This window comes from Schistocerca nitens, chromosome 1 (assembly GCF_023898315.1).
Source record: "Schistocerca nitens isolate TAMUIC-IGC-003100 chromosome 1, iqSchNite1.1, whole genome shotgun sequence".
In the NCBI taxonomy this organism is placed as follows: domain Eukaryota; kingdom Metazoa; phylum Arthropoda; class Insecta; order Orthoptera; family Acrididae; genus Schistocerca; species Schistocerca nitens.
This window is the reverse complement of record NC_064614.1, coordinates 959,168,208-959,182,266: the sequence shown is the minus strand read 5'-3', so window position 1 is coordinate 959,182,266 and position 14,059 is coordinate 959,168,208. Positions and strand designations below refer to the sequence as shown.

Here is a 14,059-nt window from a genome sequence, read left to right as displayed (position 1 = left end):
ACGGGAATTGCGTGATCCGTGCGTAGACATCTAGTACCACGTAGCTTCAGAAATCTACCGACGATTTGCAGTATATTTTGAATCATCAACGTATCACTCCCGTTTTGGAATTCATAATGTTGGTCCAAGTTGTACTGGCGCACGCTTAATTTGTCACCAAAGCAGCGAAGTGAAATACAATGTCACATTCAACGCTGACAAGGTTGTTGCATTTTTCCTGCCTAACTCCAGGTGTCCGAGGATTCCACACTGTAACACGCAGTTCAGATACAGTTGTAGCGCTATTTTGTAAATCTCAACAAGGGGTTACGTCCTTCCCACAACAGAAGTAGAAACATGAATGAGAAATTATGGGCTTAATGCACGGGTTTTCGTTATCTTTGAATCAGTAGCGTAATTAGGGTATGGCAACCAAGTTGCGTGTCCTGGGCGCCGATTGCATTTTATGTCAGTAGGGGAAAAATGGGAAAGTGCAAAATAAAAGAGTAAGAGTGAGGGCGAAGTTGGAGGGTTAGAAGAAGAAGAAGAGAAATGATTGGACGGTACTAAAATTGGGACGTGGCGCCGATGTATGAAGGTAGCTCGCGAGGAGATTCGGATTGGGCAATGTTGAGCAACAGTTGCATAAGATCTACTTCTACCGGGTATGAAGACGCTTGTTTCTAGTATTCGGCTGCTAGACGGCGCCGCTCTTGCCTTGTCAAGTGAGCCAACTTATCAGAACTATAAAGGGTTCACACTCTAAGACAAAAAAAAAAGAAAAAGTACCAAACATCAGAGAGGTCCGGCTATGAAAAGAAACGGCACGCCAGACAATCACTCATCGTCGTCGGGCCTTATGGCTGCCGACAGTCAGGTATGCATCCCATTACCTGCTGTCCGATGCGTCTTCGCTGCTCATCGGTGCTCTGTCCGAAGTGGGTCTCATCAATGAAGACAGTTTTACTTCAGTCAGTGAGAATCCAGGCCGAAGACGTGGTTGAAATCTGTGGCACCCTTACAGCACAGCGGTACCTCGAAGATATTCTAGTCCCGTTTTGTTACCCTTCATGGCAAGCCACTTTAGGCTTACATTTCAATAAGATAGTACCCGCCTACACACGGCGAGAGTTTTTACTGCTAATCTTCGTGCTTGCTAAACCGTATCTTGACCAGCAAGATCTTTGGATCTCTCCGAAATTGAGAAAGCTGAGAGCATTGTGGGCAGGCTATTCAGTCAGCTCGGGATTTTGACGACTTAACGCTCCAGTTGGACAGAATTTGACACGATATCCCTCAGGAGGCCATCCAACAACTCTGCCAACCAATGTCAAGCCGAACAACTGCTTTCATAAGGGACAGAGGTGGACCAACACATTTTTGTCTTACTCAATTGTCTCTTGAATAAATCGTCCAGTTTTTCTGAAACTGTAATTATTTGTTTGTCTGTATATGTACCTTTCACCTACCGATACCCATGCTATTCCGATAGTTCCATCGTGGTGTGTCAGTTTTCTTTTCTTAGAGAGTATTTTTCGTTTGTTGTCTTCGGCTTTGCTTTGGGTAGACAATGAAAAAGTAATCGTGATCTCGCTTTTGTTGTTGCAATCAGTGTGGCTTTGGACTCAATTTAGTAGCTCGTTTTGGACTGTGAATACGAAAAAAAACTGAAATGTGTACCATTTGCTTCACTGCACAGTCGTGATGATTTCAATAAACGTATAAATGGGCTAACAAGGGAACCTCCCCATCGCACCCCCCCCCCCCCCCCCCCCCCAGATTTAGTTATAAGTTTGCAGAGTGGATAGGCCTTGAAAAACTGAACACAGATCAATCGAGAAAACAGGAAGAAGTTGTGTCGAACTATGAAAAAAATTAGCAAAATATACGAATTGAGTAGTTCACGTACAATATGTAACTTTAAGGGTAATGTGCAGTCTGGAGCGCCGTGGTCCTGTGGTTAGTGTGAGCAGCTGCGGAGTGAGAGGTCCTTGGTTCAAGTCTTCCCTCGACTGAAAATTTTAATTTTTTTGTTTTCAGACAATTATTATCTGCCCGTCTGTCCGTCCGATGCGATCACTTTTTTGGGAGTGATAATCACATCCACAAGAAAACCTAAATCGGGCAAGGTAGAAGAATCTTTTTACCCATTCCCCAAGTGTACAAGTTAGGTGGGTCGACAACATATTACTGTCGTGTGACGCACATGCCGTCACCAGTGTCGTACAGAATATATCAGACGTGTTTTCCTGTGGAGGAATCGGTTGACCTATGACCTTGCGATGGAATGTTTTCAGTTCCCATTGGAGAGGCACCTCCTTTCGTCTACTAATCGCACGGTTTTGCGGTGCGGTCGCAAAACACAGACACTAAACTTATTACAGTGAACAGAGACGTCAATGAACGAACGGACAGATCATAACTTTGCGAAAATAAAGAAAACAAATTTTTCACTCGGGGGAGGACTTGATCCATGGACCTTTCATTCCGCAGCTGCTCACACCAACCACAGGACCACGGCGCTCCTGACTGCACATCATCCTTAAAGTTGCATATGTTGCACGTGGACTACTCAGTTCGTATATTTTGCTAATTTTTTTCATAGTTCCACACAACTTCTTCCTGTTTTCTCGATTGATCTGTGTTCAGTTTTTCAAGGCCTATCCACTGTTCCAACTTATAGCTAAATCTGAGGGGGGTGCGATGGGGAGGTTCCCTTGTAAGTAGTTCAAAATGGCTCTGAGCATTATGGGACTTAACATCGGAGGTCATCAGTCCCCTAGAACTTAGAACTACTTAAACCTAACTAACCTAAGGACATCACAAAGATCCATGCCCGAGGCAGGATTCGAACCTGCTGCGACCGTAGCGGTCGAACGGTTCCAGACTGAAGCGCCTAGAACCGCTCGGCCACACCGGCCGACGGCTAAGTAGTGACGAGGATTGAACTCAAACAAAAACTCGGGGATGAGGTCGTCAAGGGTAGGGCGGGTAAGAGGGGGTGGGGAGTACGAAGGAGGCGTGCAAAATCGAAGTCTGCCCCAAGCCCCAGTTACCATAGTATTCTCGGCGAGATTTGTTCCCTGACAGCTGGCAGTGGTGTTGTCAGCTTCCAACCGAGGAACGCAAACGGCTGCAACCGGAAACAATAGTCATCCATAGGGCTGCGACAACACTGATGCGTTTCTGTAAAAACGTAAACAGAATTGCGGTACATAATCGCAAGAGTTAGATTCGCGAAGCAGCCGCGATAAGCCGACTGCAACTGCTACTGAGGGACCCCGCTGTAGGTACGTCACTGTCCTGGATTATAGCCTGTTCTGTGCACCGAACCGACGTTTCCTATGCAGAAGCCACTATTCAGTTTTGTGGGGAAATTTTGATGCTTGTTCACATGTGATTGGTAACTTTTCCTTTTGACACGTGATACACGCTTCTCTTTCAATTTATTTTTCTGTTCTAGCTTATGGTGAACTGTTTCTCAGTGTTCTTTATGATAGTTGTAAAAAATCATGTGCTTCATTGTGCAGTTTATTGGTAGTATGTTACACTGTATAAAGATAAGAACATTATAATAAATTTGGTTTGTAGAATGTTAAAAGGATCACTGTTTCTGAATGAAAGTCTTCGTATCAAGGAAAAGAGAGATTACCTTTTAGCGTCGCTTTCTCAATGAATACATCAGAGATGGACACACGTTCATACAGGGAAAGGATTAGAAGGGAGAATTTTCGTATTCTTTTCGAAAGATCAATCCCGCCATTTTTCCCTTAGTATTTCATATAAAGTACCGAGAACTTAAAGCCAGATGACTGGCTGGGGTTTGAACTAATGTTCTCCCTAATGCGAGTCCAGTGTCCTACCATTGCTCAAGATCGTTCTGCGGTTCTTCCTATTATTTTTCTCTGATTCTATATGACATCAACGGCCGTGCGGAGGTGGATATACCGGTTCCCGTCAGATCGCTGAAGTTGAGCACTGTCGGGCCTGGCCAGTAGACGGATGGGTGAGCATCTGGGTGCTCCATGTGCTGTTGACAATTTTCCCTTTGCCTTTCGGCAGATAAGGCAGGAAAGGAGGTGGCGTAAAGTTACTGATCATCAGTCTTTGTGCAAATGTCGTGGATTAAAATCCAAATCATTCCTCAATGTATCATGAAGTAAGGCAATGTGAAGCTGTCCCTCAGATGGGGCTGCTGAGCTCGACGTGAGCCTTGGTGGTCTTCGCGAGGAGTAGGCTATGTGCCGGCACCGGTTCCTCCCCCCATCCCCTCCTACATCACCACCAACACGAACACGGCACTACACCATACTCACACCATTACAGTCATCTACACTTAACAGATACACTTCACGCACAGTTCATATATTACACGAAGCAAAGGTGCCTGCGGGCGCAGAGAACAGCAAAAACCCTTCTATTTAGGAGGCTGGACTCTCAGCCATTCATGTCATACGACTTCACTTTACTTTACTCGATATGACGTTACAAGCAAATTTTGTACCATTCATTGGCTGCTGTCTAGTCTCATTGGTGCATCCGTGATCTCTCTGTCAATACTCACTTGACGTTTGCACTTATCAGCCAGAACATTGTGACCACCTACGTAATAGCTAGTATGTCCACCTTTGGCAAGGATAACAATGGCGACACGTAGGAACATGGAAGCAATGTGGCCTTAATAGGTCGCTGGCGGGCGTTGGCACCACATCTGCACACACAAGTCACCTAATTCCTGTGAATTCTGGGGAGGGGAGCGATGAGCTCTGACGCCACGTCCAATCATATCCCGGATGTGGCCGATCGGGCTCAGATCTGGCAAGCTGGGGGGGGGGGGGGCAGCATACCATTTCGAACTCGCCACTGTGTTCCTCAAACCCACTGCATCACACTCCTGACCTTGTGACAGGGCGCATTATCATGTAGAAAAATGCCACTGACGTGTCGAAACAAGATCGTCATGAAGCAGTGTAACTGGTCTGCAACCAGTGTCTGATACTCCTTGTCTGTCATGGTGCCTTGAACGAGCTCAACTTGACTCATGGATGCCCAAGTGAATATTCCCCAGAGCGTAATAGAGCAGTCGTCAGCTTGTCTCTGTCCCGCGGTGCAGGTGTCAAGGAGCTGTTCCCCTGGTATATGACAGATTCGCGCCCTGCCTGATGAAGGTTACTGGAGTCTTGAGACCATGCAGTGTTCTGTCACTGCGCCAACGTTCAGTGCCCATGGTTTCGTGCCCATTTCAGTCATAGTTGCCGATGTTGTGGTGTTAACATTGGCACATGCGTGGTTCATCGGCTGCGGAGGCCCATCGTTAGGAAAGTTCGGTGCGCTGTATGTTCAGACATACATCTGCTTTGTCTGATGTTAGGTCCGCCACAGTGCCCCACCTATCCTGTTTTACCAGTTTGCCCAGCCTATGACGTCCGATATCTGCAGTGAGGGGTGGTCGCCTAACCCCACGACGTCTGGGTGTGGTTTCACCTTGGTTGCGCCACATGTTGAAGACACTCGCTACAGCACTCCTCGAACACTCGACAAGTCGTGCAGTTTCCGAGATACTCGTGCCGAGCCTCCGGGCCATCGCAATCTGGCCTCGGCCAAACTCACAAGGGAACCTCCCCATCGCACCCCCCTCAGATTTAGTTATAAGTTGGCACAGGGATAGGCCATGAAAAACTGAACACAGATCAATCGAGAAAACAGGAAGAAGTTGTATGGAACCATGAAAAAAATAAGCAAAATATACAAACTGAGTAGTCCGTGTGCAAGATATGTCACATTAAGGTACCTGTTCACTGAGGAGCGCCGTGGTCCCGTGGTTACCGTGAGCAGCTACGGAACGGAAGGTCCCTGGTTCAACCCTCCCTCGAGTGAAAAGTTTTAATTTTTTATTTTCAGACAATTATCAAAGTTCATGCACTCAGACATGATCAACTTTGCTCTCCAAAATTCCAGGACATGTTCAGATTTGCTTGGACACATGCAGGATTTGACGGTCTACACACGGAAAAACTTGAAAACGTTAAAAACGTTTGTTTTGACAGAGCACAGGGAAAACTGTGCGACTGTGAAACTGTTGCATTCATTTGTTGCCGTTTATGCGACAAACTCAATGTTTTCATCACTTTTTTGGGAGTGATTATCACATCCACAAGAAAACCTCAATCGGGCAAGGTAGAAGAATCTTTTTACCCATTCGCCAAGTGTGCAAGTTAGGTGGGTCGACAACATATTCCTGTAATGTGACGCACATGCCGTCACCAGTGTCGTATAGAATATTTCAGACGTGTTTTCCTGTGGAGGAATCGGTTGACCTATGAATTTGCGATCAAATGTTTTCGGTTCCTATTGGAGAGGCACGTCCTTTCGTCTACTAATCGCACGGTTTCGTGGTGCGGTCGCAAAACACAGACAGTAAACTTATTACAGTGAACAGAGACGTCAATGAATGAACGGTCAGATCGTAACTTTGCGAAAATAAAGTAAGTAAAATTTTTGCTCGAGGGAGGACTCGAACCAAGGACCTCTCGTTTCGCAGTTGCTCACTCTAACCACGGGACCACGGCGCTCTCCGTGTTACATAGTCCTAGATGTTGGATATGTTACACTTGGACTACTCAGTTTGTATATTTTGTTTATTTTTTCATAGTTCCACACAACTTCTTCCTGTTTCTCGATTGATCTGTGTTCAGTTTTTCAAGGCCTATCTATCCACTGTGTCAATTTATAACTAAATCTGAGGGGGGTGCGATGGGGAGGTTCCCTTGTCAGACAGGACGCGCGTCTTCCCCATTCTACAAACGGACAGCACGCTCACTGAGACGAGTACTACACGCACCGTGCGTGTGTCTGAGTAGCAGTCATTTCTGGCCAGGTGACGCTGCCATCGCCTGGACGAATTTATATCGCTAGCAGGTCGGTGACTGTAATTTTCTGGTTGATAAGTGTATTTGTAACAGCGTATGCGGCATCTGAAATATTAAAAACAACCTCTCTAAGAAAAAATGAATTTTCACGTTAAAGTCTCCAATTTTTTCTTTAAAAAATAGAAACAATGAATTTCGAAGTGTAAGCTCGTGGAAATATTTGACGATTGTCCAAAATTCAGCCAGTAAGAGGCTGAATTTGATATCCTTAGTGAGTCGCAGCTGCAACATTGAAATGAAAATCATTAAGTGAGATATCGGTTTTCTTGGACTCTGATTAGTGTTTTGCTATTGCTTCAGATATTCTATGGGCGTTGGACGCCCAGTAATAAATTCATGACAAAATCGGTGCCAGTGTTCTAGTATAGCAACAATGGCACTAGCTGCTGTCCACAAGATGTAGTGAATCGGTGGCGAAGCGCTTTAAGCCACTGGAATTGCGTCCAGTGGGAGTCGGTTTACAAATAATTTCCCTTTCCTGGGTCATTGTGGGTAATGTCGGAATGGTTCTTTAAAAAAGGTCTCCAGCGATTTCCTTCTCTTTTCTTGCGGTGTTGAACTGTGCTCCGTCTTTAATGAAAGACCTACCAGTGGAGAAGCACGTTAAAACTCTCGCCATCCTTTTCCTTTCGTTGTTCGCGTCCAGCTGAAATGCACCGTGAGAGAGACAAAAAATGTGTGTGAAATGTTATGGGACTTAACTGCTAGGATCATCAATCCCTAAGCTTACACACTACTTAACCTAAATTATCCTAAGGACAAACACACACACACACACATGCCCGAGGGAGGACTCGAATCTCCTCCGGGACCAGCCGCACAGTCCATGACTGCAACGTACTACACCGCTCGGCTAATCCCGCGCGACTGAGAGACACGAATTTATTTTCTTCCAACTCCCTCAGCTGCTTTGAACTTAAAATTTAGATGACTCACTTCGAAGTATGAGGGTAATTACAGTATATGTCGTACTCGTACCAGACCTGGAAGATTATGATATGTCGCCTCACCTTCTCCTCCCTCTTCTTCTTCTTCTTCTTCTTCTTCATCATCATTATCATCATAATCGTCAGCAGGCTTTCTATTGATTGACAGCTGTCAATCTGGGTCTATTAGTCGATGACGTCTTCATTTCTGCATAATTAGAGACTCCTATATCAGGTACAGCTTCTTTCAAACATTCCAGTCGTGCTCTTTCCTGGGGGTATCTGTTCTTCTAAAGTAACTTCTAGGACGTTTGCGAGGAACTAGTTCTGTAGTGTTCTGTGAGCAACGCATTTGTGTCTTCTTTGATCTGTTGTTCTCCTAAATGAAGTCTCCTCACCAATTCTTTGCAGCACTTCTGGTCGGTGGTTTTATCTGTTCGTTTTATAACAGGCGTCTCCAGCACCATACGTCAAATGCCTAAAGAGATTTCACTTCATTTTTTATCTTGTTTTCCATGTTTCACAGCTGTACAGTTACGCTCTAAATGCAGCTCTCAGCGACCTTTCTCCTGACTTCAGTATTGATATTGTTTGAGTGAACCATTCTTCTTCGGTTCATGTAAAATTTCTTTGCTCCTCTGATTCTTTGTTTTACGTCTTCTTCTTCCCCCTTCAGTTATCTTACTTCCTAAATATTGCTTCATCTAGTTTGTTTTATTTCATTACCTTTAGTTTTAATGTACATATTTGCTGGTTGCTTAGCACACAATTATTTCTGTTTTGAATTTACTTCCATTTTATACTCATCCCTTAGCACTGTATCCATAACTTCTAAGATTCTTTGGAGACTTCTTTCATTTAGAGCTACCAAATCTATTCAATCCCCAAAACTAATCACCTCTACATATTGTTCCATTTATTCTGATACATGTACAGTGTTCTTTGACCTCGTTTATTGCTGTTCTGTATAGGAAGACGACTCTTTATCCGACAATATTTTTGCTGTTATACTCTATGTTTCGAAACTTGGGTATTAGTGATTCTTCCCGCCGACAGCACAATCCGTTTCTTACCCATGACAAAATTATGCAACGCACACCTTGAAACACCACAGCAGACATCATCGAGCGCTACATTAGACTTGTTGGGGGAATAAGTTTGTGGTTATGGTCTCCTAGCAGATTACTTGTAAAATTAAGACTTACAAGCACGTTTCCTGTCCTGTTTCACCGCTCACCACAGTGAAATGAGACATTCACCGTAACGGGAGGGAAACATGACCTCTAGTGAGCTCTGCGATAATGCGTTGATTGACCTTTGATGCCGCTAGGCGCTTTAAAGAGACATGTCACTGGCAATTTACAAGTTCTCCACGCGTTCTTTCGGGCTGCAGCAATCGTAGTCTAAGTGAGGGAATCACGCAATTGACGTAGGGTTGATGTTACGCCCGTACATTTCGTAAGGCAGTTCAAGGGCGCCCAATAAGAGGTTACCGCAGTATGCTGCTTGCCTCTGAACAGGACAACGCTTCTACGCAACTGAAACGTTGCACAGACATTTTATTGCTGTATTTATCTGCAATTACTGTGTTATTGGCGATCCCTTCTAATTGGAAACGACGCGCTCACGGCTGCGTAACGTAGTTATTCTGCATGTACCAAGTCACCTCGCCCACTGAGCCATGGACCTGACCACAGGGCTTGGCGATACGAATAGTCTTACCATAGGTGAACCACATTGAAGAGGTAATTGTGGAGAGGTCAGACTAACATAATTATGTTTCCTGTAGCGGTTCAGCAGCCTTATACGTAATTGAAATGCCAATAGTCAGAGTAATTGATTGATCTGCCCCTGTAAAATTAGTCAATATGGCACTGATAACGGCTGAAAGGAAGGGGAAACTGAGTCGTTATTTATACAGAGTGCACACGGCGCTACTGTAAGGCTAAGTGACTGTGGCATTCTCTCGGGTAAAAGATTCCGGAGGTAAAACGGTCACCCAAGTGGGATTTCGGAGCGGGCACTACTCAAGAGCATGTCGTGATCAGCAAAGGAAAACTGGCATTCTACGGTTCGGGGCGTTGAATGTTAGATCCCTTAAGCGGGTAGGTAGGTTAGAGAATTTAAAAACTGAAACTGGTAGGTTGAATTTAGATGTAGGACTGGGAATTAGTGAAGTGCAATGGCAGAATGGTCAGGCCAGCAGATCCGGTGAGCACAGGGTTATCAACACATAATCAAATGGTGGTAATGCGAGTAGATCTAATAATGAATAAAACTATGGGAATAAGGAAGAAGTACTATCAACAACACAGTGAACGCGTTATCGTAGCCAAGGAAAATGTACAGTCAACACGCTCAATAGTAGTACAAGTTTACATATGTACTAATTTCACAGATGATTGAGGAAATATGGCGAGATAAAAGAAATTATTTACATCGCTAAAGGAGATGAAATTCAAGTGTGACGAGGGACTGGAATTTGATGATAAGTAAAGAAAGAAGAAGAACCATAGTTGCTCACGGGCAGGGATAAAGGAATGGAAGAGGAAACAACCTAGTAGAATTTGGCGCATAGCACTTGGTTTAGGACTCATGAAAGAAGGACCTGTATTTGAAAGAGACCTGGAGATATCGGATGAGATAATTTAGGCAGATTCTGAACTATAAGACATTTCCAGTGATAGATGTGGAATATGACCATAATATATTGGTTATGAGCCCCAGATTAAAACCGGATGAAATGCAAACAGGTAGGAAAGTAGTCAGATGGGATTTGGATACACTGAAAGAAACAGAGAAGGCTTGAAACGTGTATTTTTGACCAACTACTGTGACTTCTTGTTAGGGTGAAGATCTATAATTTTTCTTTTTAGAGCCCCCTCCCCGCCCCCGCCACCCCATGCCCCCCCCCCCCCCCGCCCCACCTCCAGAATCAGCATCCTCGTTCCATTCTCATCCGAATTCACACACACAGAGTGCCATTTCGATATGGACGGAAAGTGAAATAACGCATATTTTGTGCAGATGGTACTAAATGGTTCAAATGGCTCTGAGCACTATGGGACTTATCATCTGAGGTCATCAGTCTCCTAGAACTTAGAACTACTTAAACCTAGCTAACCTAAGGAGGCAGGATTCGAACGTGCGACCGTACCGGTAGCGCGGTTCCGGACTGAAGCACCTAGAACCGCTCGGCCACACCGGCCGGCGCAGATGGTACTACAGTACCTTTAAGAATGACGTGGCCACTGAAAAACTTTATTTATCGACTAGTTTTGACGGTGTTATCATCATCTGGTCAGCATCATTGAATCGAGCCGGCTAACTGCGGCAAGGAATTGTGATTGTTTGCGATGAATCATTAAACATTATAAAGGACTGGTATATATTCAGTGCCGAAAAAATAAGTACATCATTTTAGACGTTTCAAATTCACTGAAGATTTATTGTTGCAATAATGCATATGGAATAAATGAAATGTATACACTCATTTTCATTTGTGTGTCCGGTTAGCATTTCCAAAAAATAGTAGCTGCGAGAGCTTTGTCATTTCTTTCGTAAACATCTTGTATTGTGCACTGGTTGTCCAGGAGGGGCATACAAGTAATTGGCTTGGATCTTCTTCAGCCCCGCAGTCGCAAGAGGTGTCTGCGCTCGCTGGAAGGATTCCCCATTTCTTCAGGTTGGTCTTGCATCGGGGGATGGCCCCTCTTAGGCGGTTGAGGGACCTCCAAACAGGGTATTGTAGGTTTTCGCCAGGAGCTAGTTCTTCTTTTGGTGAGACGTCTACGGGCTCTTCCATGTTGTAAGACAAATTGTCTCTGGTGCTCCCACCAGTGGCCCAGTCCTAGCAAAGAAACTCTTGCGGGATTTAAGGCGGGATATTGGAGCCTGATGACCATACAGAGGATGTCGGTGGTCATTCTCCTGCTTTGTTCTCTCATTGTCTGCAGCAGTGGCCCTCCGGATATTGGGTGGGGCTATTCCAACAATCGGATACCATTTCTGCACTTGTGTTGGCTTCAAGCATCCTGGGATGATACTTGCAGTATCGTTGACCGCAATATAGACTTGCTTAGCATGATATGAAGCGTTCCACACAGGGGCAGCATACTCAACTGCTGATACACAAAGCACAAGTGCAGAAGTCCTTAGGAGGTGCGGGTTGTCTCCCCAGCTGCTGCCAATCATCATATTAAGTATCCCATTGCGAGCAATGACTTATGTTTACATTTACAGATCAACAGCACATGCGGCTCTGAGGTGTCCGGCTTCGACCCACACTGGAACACCCATATTAGTACATGGTGTAGCTTCCACGGGCGGCGATGCAGGCACTGACTCTACATTCAGTCGATCGTACATATAGCGAATACTGTCCTGAGATACGTTTCCCATGCCATGATGGACCTGATCACATAGTTCTGTAAGAGCTGATGGTTGACGAGTCTCGTCCCATCATATCCCACACGCGTTCGATTTGAGACAAATCCGGAGATCGTGCTGGCCAGGGATATTTCTGCACGTCTTTCAGAGCACGCTGAGTTTCACAGGGCGATAATTACCCTGTTGGAATAACACATCACCTTCCTGTTGCAAGAAAGGGTCTATCGACATTCAGCACGTACAGAGCGCTGGTTAGCGTCCACTACAGAAACACCATAGGTAAATGAGAGTTGTAGCTTATCGCACCGTAGACCGTAAGACCCGGCTGGGGCCACTGTATATTGTACGAATGCGCTCTACAAGACAGCGCTCATCAGGTCTACGCCATACGTGCAAACGACCATCACTTGCGTGCAGGCAGAATCTGATTTCATCGCTGAAGACCACGGCGTGCCATTCCGTCTTCCAACTGATCCTCTGACGGCACGAGTCGAGCTGTGCACGTCGATGTTATGGCCTGAGGTGTGCGCACCCACAGTCCTCCCACTGCTAATAACCAGTTCGTAACAGCCCATATTGATACGTCTGGGCTTACAAGCTATCGTATCTGTCCTGTCGTAGCTGTACGATCTGCCACAGCCGCCCTTACAGTACGACTATCATGACGGGTGTCGGTATTAGTGGGGTGCGTGAACGGTCAGAAGACGTTCGGAACCTCGTCTACAGGTGTGAGAATGTTCACGTGACCACAGTTACACTGACGTAGCACGTCTAAATTGTGTGGCAATTCTCCGAATGGACCACCCCGCCACACAGAAGGCCCCAATTGGACCCTTTTCAAACTCGCTCGTTTGGCTGTAGGAAACACGAGTGCAAACCGTTGTATCGTTGCCTACTTGCTTCACACCTTTGCACCACACTAAGCTTTCTGGCTGTGAGCATTCCCTATTAAGGGATGGATACAGATGGCGCTCTGGTAGCTATACCACCACGCTATCTGTTGGCGGACAACGATGAAACTATTATCTGTACATCTACTATCCACCAGGTGGCAAATGTCATTAACGAATCAAAATGGACGTCGTCTTTCCAGGTGCACTAGTTTTTTTCCGTGGCATTTTAGAAATACAGGTACATGCGGAAGGGTTACCTGCACAAAATACCGATAATTTAAGGTCGAAAATGCCTCTCCTATTTTTTGTTTTTGCCAACGGTTTAGTCACCATTTGAGGTCAAAGCTTTTTTAAACTACACCACGTATGACCGAAGAGGCAGTCACGAGGGCTATTGGCACAAAGAGCTACGCGGGAGACTTGTTCGCTCCTGTTGACAATATTTTGCGAATATGTACAGGGGGAAATACACTACCTGATCAAAACTTTCCAGACACATACTGCTGCACATTAATATGAGGTGTGTTGATTCTTCGCCTTTATGACTGATTTCTGATGAGGAAACTTTCAAAGAGATGTCTTATTCTCTGTGGAGGAATGACAGCTTATTCTTCCTCAAGCGGCGAAACCAGAGAAGGTATTCAAGTTGGACGCTAGAGTCTGGAGCGAAGTCGATGTTCCAACTCATCCCAGAGGTATTCCATTGGACCAATCCATTTAAAGAATCTTCAGGGATATAGAAATGATGGCAGCTCTCTCTTTCTTCTATGACGGACGCAGATAATAGAACTACGAATTGTGTTCAAAAAGTAACTAAAATTCTGTAATTTCGCATGTTGTCTTAGTCCTATTCACGCATTATTCTCATTTTTATATTGCTAAACTTGTTGAAAAGTATCTATTCTGTGTTAGCTTCTGTCAGCTGTCCAAAAGATTAAATGCG

General features: G+C 45.1%; 1 protein-coding gene across 1 annotated transcript in view; it reads left to right on the top strand.

Annotated features, from left to right (window-relative positions):
- LOC126194779 (uncharacterized) overlaps positions 1 to 14,059 on the top strand; it is a 1,062,808-nt gene that overhangs the window by 114,751 nt on the left and 933,998 nt on the right. The gene's annotated exons all lie outside the window — the stretch shown is intronic.